Source organism: Hemicordylus capensis, chromosome 5 (genome assembly GCF_027244095.1).
Source record: "Hemicordylus capensis ecotype Gifberg chromosome 5, rHemCap1.1.pri, whole genome shotgun sequence".
NCBI lineage: Eukaryota > Metazoa > Chordata > Lepidosauria > Squamata > Cordylidae > Hemicordylus > Hemicordylus capensis.
Genome location: NC_069661.1, coordinates 26,631,672 through 26,645,289, shown reverse-complemented (window position 1 = coordinate 26,645,289; position 13,618 = coordinate 26,631,672). Strand labels below are relative to the sequence as shown.

Sequence of the window (13,618 nt, the reverse complement as noted above, 5' to 3'; positions counted from 1 at the left end):
CTCCTCTGTTTCCTCTAGCAAACCATGCTGTATTGTAGGTGATTGTTAACTAACGGAGAATCCTAAATATTATGCAACAGCTACTGTGTTGCCTCAGAAAGTGCCAACAGCAATAAGGATACATACACACGTGGACAAATTTGTTGGTACCCGTACAGCTCACTTTAAAAGTGTGTTATGCCTCCTGAAAAGCAATTAAATGAAAAGCAATTGTTCCATGTATACCTGCATGCCTTTGATATGTCATCGAGTAAAGCAAAGCAAGTGTGAAAAGAGATAAAGTATTGCTTATTCTACAAAGTGGCCTGGACACATTTGTTGGTACCCCTAGAAAAGATCATAAATAACTGGATTAGAGTGATTTTTCAAATTAGCTGTTTTCTTTAATTAGTATCACACATATTTCCAATCGTGCAATCAGTCATTCAGCCTATTGAAATGGAGAAAAGTAGTCACTCTGCTGTTTGGTATCATCGTGTGTCCCACAATGAACATGGCCCAGAGAAAGCAAAGGAGAGAGTTCTCTGAGGAGATCAGAACAAAAATTATAGACAAGCATGTTAAGGGAAAAGGCTATAAACCATCTCCAAGCAGTTTGATGTTCCTGTGACAACAGTTGCAAATATTATTAAGAAGTTCAAGTCCATGGGACTGTAGCCAACCTCCCTGGACGTGGCTGCAAGAAGAAAATCGACTCCAGAATGGGCAGGATAATGAGAATGGTAGACAAAAAGCTAAGGACAACTTCCAAAGAGATGCAAACTGAACTCCAAGGTCCAGTCCATCAGTGTCTGATCGCACCATCCGTCGCTTTTTGAGTGACAGTGGGCTAAATGGAGGAAGACCCAGGAGGATTCCACTGTTGAAAGAAAAACATTAAAAAGCCAGATTGGAATTTGCTAAAATACATATTGACAAGCCATAATGCTTCTAGGAGAATGTCCTTTGGACAGATGAGACAACACTGGAATGTTTTGTCAAGTCACATCAGCTCTATGTCCACAGACGAAAAAATGAAGCTTTCAAAGAAAAGAACACCATACTTACTGTGAAACAGGGAGGAGGCTTGGTTATGTTTTGGGGCTACTTTGCTGCATCTGGCACGGGGTGCCTTGAGTGTGCAGGGAACAATGAAATCTCAAGACTATCAAGACATTCTAGAGTGAAACATACTGCCCAGTGTCAGAGAGCTCTGTCTCAGTCACAGGTCATGGATCCTCCAACAGCATCATGACCCCAAACACACAGCTAAAAGCACCCAAGAATGGCTAAGAACAAAACGTTGGACTATTCTGAAGTGGCCTTCTATGAGCCCTGATTTGAATCCTATCGAACATCTATGGAAAGAACTGAAACATGCAGTCTGGAGAAGGCACCCTTCAAACCTGACAGAGCTGGAGCAGTTTGCTGAGGAAGAGTGAGTCAAACTACCTGTTGACAGGTGCAGTAGTCTCATTGAAAACTACAATAATTGCTTGTTTGCAGTGATTGCCTCTAAAGGTTGTGCAACAAAATATTAGGTTAAGGGTCCCATCATTTTTGTCCATGCATTTTCATTTGGGTTATTATTTGAAATATTCTGTTGCATCACAACTCTAAAGCAATGTCTGAATTTTGTTAAATGTGGAATAAACAATGATGGGTGCCAATTACTTTTGTCAGTTTCAAGTTATTTCAGAGACAATTGTGGGTTCTTCTTTTTTTGTGGTGGGGTACCAACACGTTTGTCCATGTGTGTATATGCTCAAACAATAAAGATACGTATATGCCCAAAGATTGAGATGTGTGATGTCCTCCTTAGGGACCACTAAGAATATATGAACAGGCCTGCTGGATCAGGCCCAAGACCCATCCAGACCAATATCCTGTTTCACACAGTGACCCACCGGATGCCTCTGAGAAGCCCACAGACTTCTTTTAACAACCCCCGCTGTTAAATGTAAGATGGCGGGGTGGCATGAGAAATAGGGCCTTTTCTGTTGTGGCACCCAGAATTAAGAAATTGTCTTGAGGGAAGTCTGCCTGGTCACATGGCTTATTTGTTTGTTTTTATTGTTTATGAATTTAAAAGATTTATATCCTGCTCTTTATGGCAACTTTAATAATCAGATTAAAAACCATAAACACAAATCACAACACAAAGCAGGAAATTGTGTTAACTGCTTAAACAAACTTGACTGATAAAACTAGCAGTTAAAAGCCCTTCAAGTCAAGAGAGTTTTCACTGCCCATTCGACTTTGGTGGCAGCCATGACTTTGCTCTTTTTATGGTTTCCCCTCGGACACTTCCTTTTAGAAATATCCTCTGAAGCTGGTCTTTACTAAATCATCTCTAATCAGCGTGTTTCAGATTGATTTTTAATTATGTTTATTTAGGAAAACTGTTTTAACTTGTTCTGTTTTATAATATTGATGTTTGCCATCTTTGACGGTGGAAAATACCTGGTTTATTACAGTATTTTTACAAATAAGCTGTGCCTTCCTTCCAGTGCCACTCTACAAACAGAGGCCTTGGAGTTCTTCATAGGCTGAAAAAGTTGAGAAAGTTGTTTCAAGTTTTCAACTACAATTTGCCTTGGCAATAAAATTGCCAATAGTGAAAATGTTTAGTATTCACACATTGTGGCTCTTAAAACGGTATGATCCCAGAGGCCCACTGTGTACCTGAGAACAACCTGAAAATGAACGAAAGAGGAAAGAAAAGAAGACACAGGAAATGCCCTTTGAGGTTCAGTAGAATTAGCAAGAGGGAGCAGCGACAGAATAAAATAAAGAAGGCTATGTACTGGGTGGTCAACAGGGAAATGAAAATGGTTAGAACTTTTTCATAGAGAAAGCAATATGGAGCCCTTCAGAGGAGCTGGGGGACTTGAAGGTTATTGTCTTCTTTCACATGTTTTCTATTCATAGCTCTTAGCTTGTATATGTTTTAGAACACCACAGAAGAGAAAGAGAACGGACTTCCTGGCAGACCTTATTTCTAAGACCTCCCATTTTAGAAAGTGTGACAGGGAACTGTTTTTCTGGCCTTGTCTATGTGGGATCATCCTCCTGCTTTAAATGCTTACCAATCATTCTCGGGAAATGTGGAAGGGATGATGAGTGAGTTTGATATGCCTAGGGGTTAGTTGCTGAGAGCGTTGATTGCTGTGATGATAATTCATTCTGCTGTAATGAAAAACAGGGAAATTTTCAGAGATTTAAGCATCTGACACCGGGCTAAATAAATAAACAACAGGTTTCCTCAGGAAACCCTCATCCCCTTCCCATTTAAATTTAAATTTAAAAACAACAACAAAGCCCTATCACCCCTACAGCAACAAATCATCTGTTGCAATGATGTAAAGATTCTTTGCTGTACATTTTTGCATAAACAAAGGTATTTGCGAGAACCATTTACTTTTGGAGATACAGCTCCATTTAATATGTGTGTTATGACCTGTGGTTAAAACAATAAACTTACTTACTCACTCGGCTCCAGCTGCATGAGTGTAGAGATGAGGCCTATTTTGGTTGTGGCCCCTCAACTTTGGTATGCCCTCCCAAAAGAGCTTCACTATGCTCCAATCCTTATTGTTTTTAAGAAACAACTGAAGTCATATCTTTTTAGATTATATCTTATCTTTTGCTTTTCTCTGGCAGGTTTCTTAGTGTTTAGCTTTTTACCGATAACTTTTAATTTCAGTTTTAAAACTTGTTATTTTAATTGTGGTTTTAGTCTGGTCTTTTAACTTAATGTTTTATCCTATATTGTATCTATTTTATTAATGTTGTAAGTCTTCTCAAGCAATAGTGCACTGAAGGGGTGGGGTATATTTATTTTTGAATGAATAAATGAGTAATAGTCTTGTTTACAGACTATTCTGTCTTAGTGACCACTTGGGGCATTAGGAGTAACTAGCCGACCCCGCAGAGAGCATCTGTGCGCTCTTTGGGGCCGGCGGTTACCTCTCTCCCCTCCCACCTTCTGCCCCAGTCTCCACTTCCAGGCCCAGCTGCCTCTCCTCCCCACTGCCAATTCTCCCCCCACCCACTTTCTCCCTCACCCCGGGCCGTGCCTCTGCAGCTGGGCTGGGTCCGCCGCTGCGGCCAGGCCTGCCGCTGTCGCGGCGACCAATCCTCATGGGTGCGCCTCAGCCAATCAGGCCCATCCACTGCCCAGCCAATCAGCTGGGCGCAGGGATGCACATTCGAAGGCACACCTGGGAGAATTATATAGATAGATAGAAGATATAGTGAGGAAGTGTCTTCCTTTCTATCTGCCCTCTTATTGCCTCTCTCTCTGCTCCGGCTTTCTCTGACTGGCAGACTGATACTCTGAGGGGTCTTCTCACTTCCTCCTTCTTGCTCTGCCTGCATTCTCCATTAGCTATGTTGCTTCTTTCTCTCCCTCTCTGCTCTGCACTATGAAGATAGATAGCTCAGGGACACAGGCTTTTCTATCCAAGTATGTAACATCCCCAACATTTGTCTCAAGAGACTCTTGAATGGGCTTGCTCTTCTCACACATGCGAGGAGAGCTGGTCTTGTGGTAGCAAGCATGACTTTTCCCCATAGCTAAGCAGGGTCTGCCCTGGTTGCATCTGAATGGGAGACTTGACGTGTGAGCGCTGGAAGATATTCCCCTCAGGGGATGAAGCCGCTCTGGAAAGAGCAGAAGGTTTCAAGTTCCCTCCCTGGCTTCTCCAAGATAGGGCTGAGAGAGATTCCTGCCTGCAACCTTGGAGAAGCCGCTGCCAGTCTGTGAAGACAATACTGAGCTAGATAGACCAATGGTCTGACTCAGTGTATGGCAGTTTCATATGTTCCTATGTTCCTAGTATATAAATATGACAAACAAACAAGCAAACAAACAAACAGATAATTGGGGTGAACCAAACTTGTCACTCTCCAACTTGTCCAGGGTTGAAAGCCTATTGTTGAACTCAGATTCCGACACATCTGAAGTAGATTAGAATTTAGAGGAAAAGACAAAGGGCCACTAATGGCATTAGACTGATACACAAACAATTATAAAGTGTGCATATGACAACCATATGCAACCGTGTGCCATATAGGGAGCTGTGACTGGCTGCAGCTCCATCTGCATGCTTAGTGGCAAACCATTCTACTCGGCTGCATCAGAGGGAGAAATGAGACAGCAAGGCCTATCTGTTAGTTTGGCTTAGGGATGTGCACAAAATGCGGTCTGGATGCCGAATCGAAGCAGAACCCTTTAACACAGAGGGGCTACACATCCCCTTTAACACAGAGGAGAGCAGGTCCATACCTGCTCCACTGCGCTCACCGCCATTTCCTTAATTGTGGTGCGCTCCCCCACCCTGGTAACATTGCGTGCCAGCGGTGCTCTTTCCCAGATGCCCTTGTGCAACGTTGGCATGCACATGGCTTCTGCACATGCACGGTGGGCATTTACATAGCATGGTTGCTGACCATACAAATGACTTCCGTGCATGTGTGGATGCCATGTGCGTACTGCTGTAGCACAGGGTCAGCTGGGGGAGAGCGCCACCAGTGCGCAATGATAGCTGGGGTGTGTGTGTGCTGTGATTAAGGAAGTGGCGGTGAGTGGCGGAGGAGCTGGCATGGACCTGCTCTCCTCCACGTTAAAGGGGATGTTCAATTAAACCGTGTTGCGATTTGGGATGTGTTGGGATTTGGCATCTGAATAGCATTTCGTGCACATCCCTACTTTGGCTGGGACCAGCTGCCATTTGGCTCCTCCCTTCCCAAAACAGTCTCCTCCAGTGGTCACTCCAATCTGTTGTTATAACAGTTATGTCACATTTCAGCCCTGTTTAGGCATTCAGCCTGAACAGGAGGGTGCCAGCTAGCCACCCTCTCTAGACCAGCCAGCTTGGTGGCCATGACCCTGGCTCTCCCATGCTCAGCACTTGTCTCCAGAGGCAAGTGCTGAGTGGGTCTGTGAAGATTTTCTTGCCATGTTCTAGAATCCTGGTCATCCTGGGTTCTAGAATGTGGGCAGCAACTCCCCAGATTCAGTGCATGCCTCTGCAGACAATGACGGGGCATAGAGAGAGCAGAGCTGTGGCCATAGAGTGCTCACAGGTGCTGCAGAGAAATGACTTATCCTCTGCAAGTAACTGTACAGAAAGCAACTTTAACTGAGAAACAAGAGTTGGATTTTTATTAGGCTAAAAAAACAACAAACAGGCTAACAGTGAGAGAAGGAGAGAGAAGGAGAACCTCTCAGTTTGAATCCAAAGCAACAAGTAAGGAGCAGACAGACAAGTTGTGACTCTACCCCCAAAGCAATACATAGACAAATTCAAACATAGACAAGCATGCCCCACACAAAGAACAGTTTGTGGCAAAATCCCAACAACAGGCACTGCAGTGCGGCTAGGTGGCATGGTCTCCCTGGACACAGGCTAAACACCTGGGCAGGGCTTATGTAAGAACCTGCACCTGAATAGCTTATTTTCTCTCACTACATTTATTTTTTCCTTCTGTCTACTATTAGGTGTGTGTGTGTGTGTGTGTGTGTGTGTGTGTGTGTGTGAGAGAGAGAGAGAGAGAGAGAGAGAGAGAGAGAGAGAGAGAGAGAGAGAGAGAGATGCCTTCCCTACTCCCATTTTACTGCTGAAAACTGCCCCCTTAAAGTTGTCAACCCCACCCCGATTCTGCTTGCTGCAATGTCAACTTTGGGGCAAAGCAGCAGTTTGAGGGTGGGAGTTTTGGCAGGAAACTACTTGGCCGAAAGGGTCCTATCTCCATGCTGTGTTCTATCTCCATGCTCCAGTTCCCCACCCCCAGAAAGGGTCCTATCTCCATGCTCCAGTTCCCACCCCTGGAAGTAGCTATTTCTAAAGAAAAATCAAATGCTGTAGAGAGAATTATGTATTTAATGTATTAGAACACATGAACAGCTGTGCTGGCTCAGGCCCAAGGCTTATCTAGTCCAGAATCCTGCTTCACATAGTGGCCCACCAGATGCCCCTGGGAAGCCCAGAGCAAGAGGTGAGGGCATGCCCTCTCTCTTGCTGTTGCTCCCCGGCAACTGGTATGTAGAGAGAGGCATCTTGCCTCTGAGGCTGGAGGTGGCCTATAGTCGTAGCCATTGACAGACCTGTCTTCCACAAAATTGTCCAAACCCCTTTTAAAGCCATCCAAGCTAGTGGATATCACCACTTCCTGTGGCAGAAAATTCCGTAGATTTATGATGCTCTGTGTGAAAAAGTACTTCCTTTAGTTGGCCTAGATTTCCTGACCTTCAGTTTCATTGGATGACCCCTGGTTCTAACGTGAGAGAGGGAGAAAAGGTTTTCTCTGTCCACTCTCTTTACTCCATGCATAATTTTATACACATGTATCATGTTTTCCTGTAATTGCTTCTTTTCCAACTAAAAAGCCCCAGATGCTGTAGCCTTGCCTCATAAGGAAGGTGCTTCAGGCCCCTGATGGTCTTGATTGCCCTCTTCTGAACCTTTTCCAGTTCTACAATATCCTTCTTAAAACCAGAACTGTATGCAGTACTCCAAAGGTGGCCACACCATAGATTTATATAAGGGTATTATCATATTTTCTGTTCCCTTTCTAATTACCCCTAACATGGGATTGGCCTTTTTCATAAGGGCTGCACACTGAGTCGACACTTTCAACCAGCTGTCCACCACAACCCCAAGATCTCTCTCCTGGTCAGTCACTGATAGCTCAGACCCCCATTGGTGTATATGTGAAGCTGGGGTTTTTTGCCCCAATATGTATCACTTTATCCTTGCTCACACTGAACCATATTTGCCATTTCATCACCCACTCCCCCAGTTTGAAGAGATCCTTTTGGAGCTCCTCACAATCTTTTTTGGATTTTACTACCCTAAATAGTTTCGTGTCATCTTCCCTCCATTGTTAAAACTGTCAATTTATTCTCATCCTCTGTTTCCTGTACTTTAACCAGTTACCAATCCATACATGAACCTGTCCCCTTATCTCATGACTGCTATGTTTACTCAAGAGCTTTTGGTGGGAACTTTGTCAAAAGCTTTTTGGAAGTCCAAGTATACTTTGTCAACCAGTTCATCTTCATCCACATGCCTGTTGACATTCCCAAAGAACTCCAAAAAGTTAGTGAGGCAAGACTTGCCCTTGAAGAAGCCATGTTGATTCTCCTTCAGCAAGGCCTGTTCTTCTATATGTTTAATAATTTTGTCCTTAAGTATGTTTTCCATCAATTTACTCAGCATAGAATTTAAGCTAAACAGCCTGTAGTTTCCCAGTTCCCTTTAAAAATCAGAATTTGGGTCAGAATTTTTCACCAAAATATCAGTGAAATTGCCTTAGACTAACTGATCTGTGTGAATTCAGGCTCCCACTATCAACTCTGTTACTCCAGAGCAGTCTCACTGAAATTATTAGTCTGGTTTTGAATTAACGGATTGTAAATTCGAAACAGATGCTCAAGATATTTTGCTGTCTGAAGAAGAAAATCTAAATTGTATTTCCATGCATCCATCCCCACCTCTATGGTTAATAATAATAATAATAATAATGAAGTTGCTTTTCGTAATTGGCCCATTGGGGCCACAGAAATCACCATCAGCCAATTACAAAAAGCAACTTTACTGGGAACAGCCTATATTTTGTGACAATATCTATAACAACAACAACAACAACAAATTGATAATAAAATTCAGCCATCCCAGGTCCTTGGAAAGGACTGGATGTCTGGATAAAACAAACTAGTCAATAACACCTTTCTGACTGTGTAAACAAGAAATAATAACAATAATAATAATTAATAGAAGAACATTTGTTACTTTTTCATGATATCCAGACCTGACAGATGAGACAGTTCTCAACATTCTACTTGGTGGAGCCGGCCTTCATTATGGCATGAGTTCGTAAATATTTTTTGACAAAAACAGAGAAGCACTTTACTACTGGTTTGTAAATTTCCACAGAAAACATATATCATTTGCACATTTGTCCCTGTGGATTCTGCATCATTTCAAAATATTATATAAACTTGTCTGGCTTGTAATCAAAGTACTGCTTCACATTAGACAATTCCTGTGGTAAAAGTACTACTAATAGGAATTAATGTCAACCCCATTTGTAGGTTGTTACTTGTGACAATCAAACTATCCATCAAAAGCTAACTACTAGTTTTTCAACATTTGGCTTGATCTACACTGGGAAGCTATAGACATTTCAGTTGCCCTGTGCATGTGCACAGGAGAAACCAGCATGACATTCATACATCAACTCTTAACCTCACTGTTTCTTTGCTAGCCTGCTTCGATTGCACCATGAGTGAATGAGGCTTTTGGATCCACGTGAGTGCTTTACCGCTGACCTCTGCTGGCTTAACCTTTGCCCACACTATTAAACATCTTTAATGTAGACAAAAGTGGCATAGGGGGCACAGCAACCCACGTCAGGAGGATGGGAGGATCAAAAGGCCATAAATTACGAGCAGGTTGGAAGGGAGGGGCATGCTGGCAGACTGGGACATGCATACAAGAGGAAGAAACCGGTGATGTGAAGGAATTTGAAATAGGAGGAAGGAAGAGGAAGGAACAGGGAAAGAAAAGAAATGCCTGTAATTGTGAAAAGCCGTCTAGTTCAGGCAGTCAGAACTCCAGACATGCTGATGGAGGCAGAAGCACATAGGAAGGATCTATAATTTAGGTCAACAAGCTGAAAAGCGTATACTTTTCAGAGCTGTGGTCCTATAGAATTTTAGAGCAAGGGTGGGCAAACTTGGCCCTCTAGTGTTTGCTATTCTTAATTTATTTAATGTATACACCGCCTGATTCCAAAGGCTATAGGCAGTTAAAAAACAACAACACAATAAAGACAAAATAAAACAAACTGTTAAAACAGCAATTAAAACATTCAAAGATTACTAAAAGCCAGGCTAAAAAAATGTGTCTTAAGGGCTATTTAGAAGGCTGGACTTGAGGGCAAAACTTAACTTAAAGATGTTAAACCACAAATGTCTATAGAGAGTGCGTTCCATAGCCCAGGAGCAACTACAGAGAAGGCCTTTCCTGAGTCACCTCCAGACGGTCCAGCAGCATAGAAAATGGACCTCTCTTGGTGATCTTAATGTGTGGTGGAGATCATAGGAACATAGGAAGCTGCCATATACTGAGTCAGCTCATAGGTCCATCTAGCTCATTATTGTCTACACAGACTGACAGTGGTTTCTCCAAGGTTGCAGGCAGGATCTCTCTTAGCCCTATCCTGGAGATGCCAGTGAGGGAATTTGGAACCTTCTTCTCTTCCCAGAGTGGCTCCATCCGCTGAGGGGAATAATTTACAGTGCTCACACAATAAGTCTCCCATTCATATGTAACCAGGGCAGACCCTGCTTAGCTAAGGGGACAGGTTGTGCTTGCTACCACAAGACCAGCTCTACGCCCTTAAAACAATCATAGAAACATGGGAGGCGACCTTTTGCCAAGTCAGACCATGGGTCCATCTCGCTCAGTATTGTCAACATTGACTTACAGCCTGTCTCCAAGGTTTCAGGCAGGAGTCTTTCCCCAGCCCTACATGGAGATGCCAGGGATTCTAATCTTCTGCTGGAGGAATCTAATCTTCCTGCAGAAGGCAGCACTCTCCCAGGTAACCCGGTCCTAAGCCATTGTTTAACTACAACTCCCATAAGGCCCAGCCACAATTTATTATGGCTGGGGGTGATGGGAGTTGTAGTTCAACAACAGCTGGAGGGCCATGTTTGCCCACCCCTGAATTAGAGGGTTTCAAAATGGAAGAGGAGGAGGATATGTTTACTTGATTTTGTAACTCGAACGCTATCCCAAGGGAACAGGGACAGTAAGGGTATTCCACACATGCAAAATGACACAGCTCCTCCATACCAGAGGATCAAAACCAGGGGGAAAGCAATGGCCTGACTGCACATGGAGATTTGAGGTACTCCTTTTTAGTTGGATTCACTGAATGGAATGGCAACTATTGCTCAAAATAGTTGAAGCAGATTTAAAAAAATTTTTTTTTATTTTTGGCAGTTGCATGATTTCACCTCACAATTTCTGGATTATAAAACCCCAGGACCCAACTCAGTGCAACCAGAGTGGGCGAGATTACTTGTCTTAACTGTGCAGAAAAGAGACATTATACATCTGACTGCCCCCCAAAATCAGGAAGGCTGCCCAGCTTACAAACAAACAAACAACAAATATTTATAGACTGCTTTTCAACAAAAGTTTCCAAAGCGGTTTACACAGAGAAATGACAAATAAACAAATAAGATGGATCCTTGTCCCCGAAGGGCTCACAATCTAAAAAGAAACATAAGACAGATACCAGCAACAGGCACTGGAAGCACTGTTACCTCACCCTTTCCCCAGCAACTGCACCCAGTGCACCAGGTCAGGGCCCTTCCTGAGCCAGCCACCCTATTGGCTAGTGTTTTTTGAAAGGCTACTCTAGGAAGGCAGCAGACAAGCAAAATGCATCTCAGAAGCAGAAGAGCCTTTTTGAAAAATAAATAGGAGGCAGGGACATAGGAAGGCAGGCGAAAGCCCCCCAGGACAGGATGTGAGAGTGGCTGCCCCAATATTACTGGTGCCTGGCCTGGATATGCAGCCCATCCAGCCGCAAAGTGCATTCTTCGGCCTGCCTGGGTGCTTCTTGCTTTGCCTTGCCTTGCCTTGAGGATTCACCGCAATCGAGCAAACCGCACTGCTTGCGCATCCACTTGTTCAGAGCAACATCAGGACTGTTTAGGAGTCCAGAGCAGTCCTGGAGTCTGCAGCCCCAGAGTGGAACATGACGGAGATGCACCACTGCACATCATGTGGGCCACTGAGTCTATTTAATATACATCAAACATGCACCTGAAAAGCTGTACATTCTGATATTTCAGCCACCTCGTAGCACTTTATATCAGCGTGCCTTGGGCTTGAGTACAGCCTACTCCCATTGCTCATCCTGGTCTATGAGATCATGTAGAGAGGTGCTTTTATGCATCTTGCCACCTTTTGAAGCATGATTGTTGGTGATGCATGAGCGAGCCTTCTCAGTGGTGGCCCTGGCCTCTGGAACCTTCTGCCCCTTGATCTTAGGCCTACCCCCTCCCTGTTTAATTTTAAATGAAATTGAAGGCTTTCTTTTTCCAGCAGGCCTTCTCCCAGTGAAATACATATTAATTTCTGCCTGTCTTGTTTTAATGGTTGTCTTTTATCCTGCACTTTTATTAGCAGCTGTTGTGTTTTATTGTGTTTTTTTAAAATGTATGCTGCCATGAATTCATATGTAACGGCAACATATAAATCTTTTCCACTAACAAATCAATTTAAAGTCTTGCTTCTTTCTGTTAAGCTCACTTTCCCTAGAGCTGCTAGGTGGCTGACATAATAAAGTCAGTGAGTATGAACAAGACAAGTCTGCCTATAGACAGTAGGGTGAAGATATTGGGGCCATATCTGGCTGTAGAATAGTTTTAAAAAACATTTGTTATACGGGGCTTAAATCTACATTAAGCTATGGAGCTCAGTGGGTAAGCTTGGGCCAATCACCAACTCTGAGCCTAACCTACCTCACAGGTTTTTTTGTGAGGATAAAATTCTGAGCTCTTCAGAGGAAAGGCAGGATACAAATATGAATATGATGAATATTTATAGATATTAATGCTTTTCAACAAAGGTTCCCAAAACAGGTTTACATATAAATAAATAAAATGGCCCCTTGTCCCCAAAGGGCTCACAATCTAAAAAAAGAAACATAAAACAGACACCAGCAACAGCCACTGGAGGGATGCTGTGCTGGGGATGGATAGGGCCAGTTGCTCTCCCCCTGCTCAATAAAGAGAATCACCACTTTTAAAAGGTGCCTCTTTTGTTTGATTAGCAGGGGGGGAAGTTAGCAACAGGCTAAAAATGTGATTAATAGTACTCCTAGGGGGACTGTGAACCAGGAGGAGGCCCATCAGGGAACAAGAGAAATAATACAGGAGACTACCAGTCAGGCAATCTGGATGTCTCAAGGCTTGGAGGTTAAGGAATAAACTACGTGTCAGGAGGAGGCACAGCCCAGCTGGGCTACGATTGGGGATGGGGCTGTAGCTCAGTGATAGAGCATCTTCTACTGGTTCAGTCCTTGGGAAAGAGTCCTGCCTGAAACCTTGGAGAGCCACTGCCAGTCAGTGTAGACAATACTGAGCTACATGGACCAATGGTCTGGCTTGGTATAAGGCAATGGGTGGATGCAAATGCTGTCCACTTCGATGCCTTCCCATGAAGAGGTTCAGAGAGGGAGCAAGGTGTAAGGAAACCACTGTTAACTGGTACCCCAATAAAGTAACCTTAGCTAAATATCTGCTGTGTTGGTCCTTGCTCTGTTTTGCCATGCTTCCCAGCCATCCCACCAGATTCCCAGCCTTTGACGTCAGACGCCCCCCCCCCCACCACATGAAGGGAGGGAGGGGCCGCAGAGATACACAACAAATATCAGTGACCATGTATTTCTTTGAAAATGCTCTGAATGCACTTCCAAATTAGTACCATAAAGCTTACATATTGTTAAATAGCTCCAGAAGACTCTTCAAGAAATGGACTGCTTAATATAGTTAGACAGACATGATGAATTAATCAGTTCAACTGCTTTTCAGGAATTGGTACATTTAGTG

The 13,618-nt window shown here is 43.6% G+C and overlaps 1 long non-coding RNA gene across 1 annotated transcript; it reads right to left on the bottom strand.

Annotated features, from left to right (window-relative positions):
- Positions 1-361: 361 nt before the first annotated feature.
- LOC128325841 (uncharacterized) lies at positions 362-4,039 on the bottom strand. The gene is made up of 3 exons (XR_008307673.1): positions 3,468-4,039; positions 3,069-3,168; positions 362-859 (listed from the first exon to the last, which is right to left on the bottom strand). It is a non-coding gene; the product is annotated as an uncharacterized LOC128325841 (long non-coding RNA).
- Positions 4,040-13,618: the final 9,579 nt, after the last annotated feature.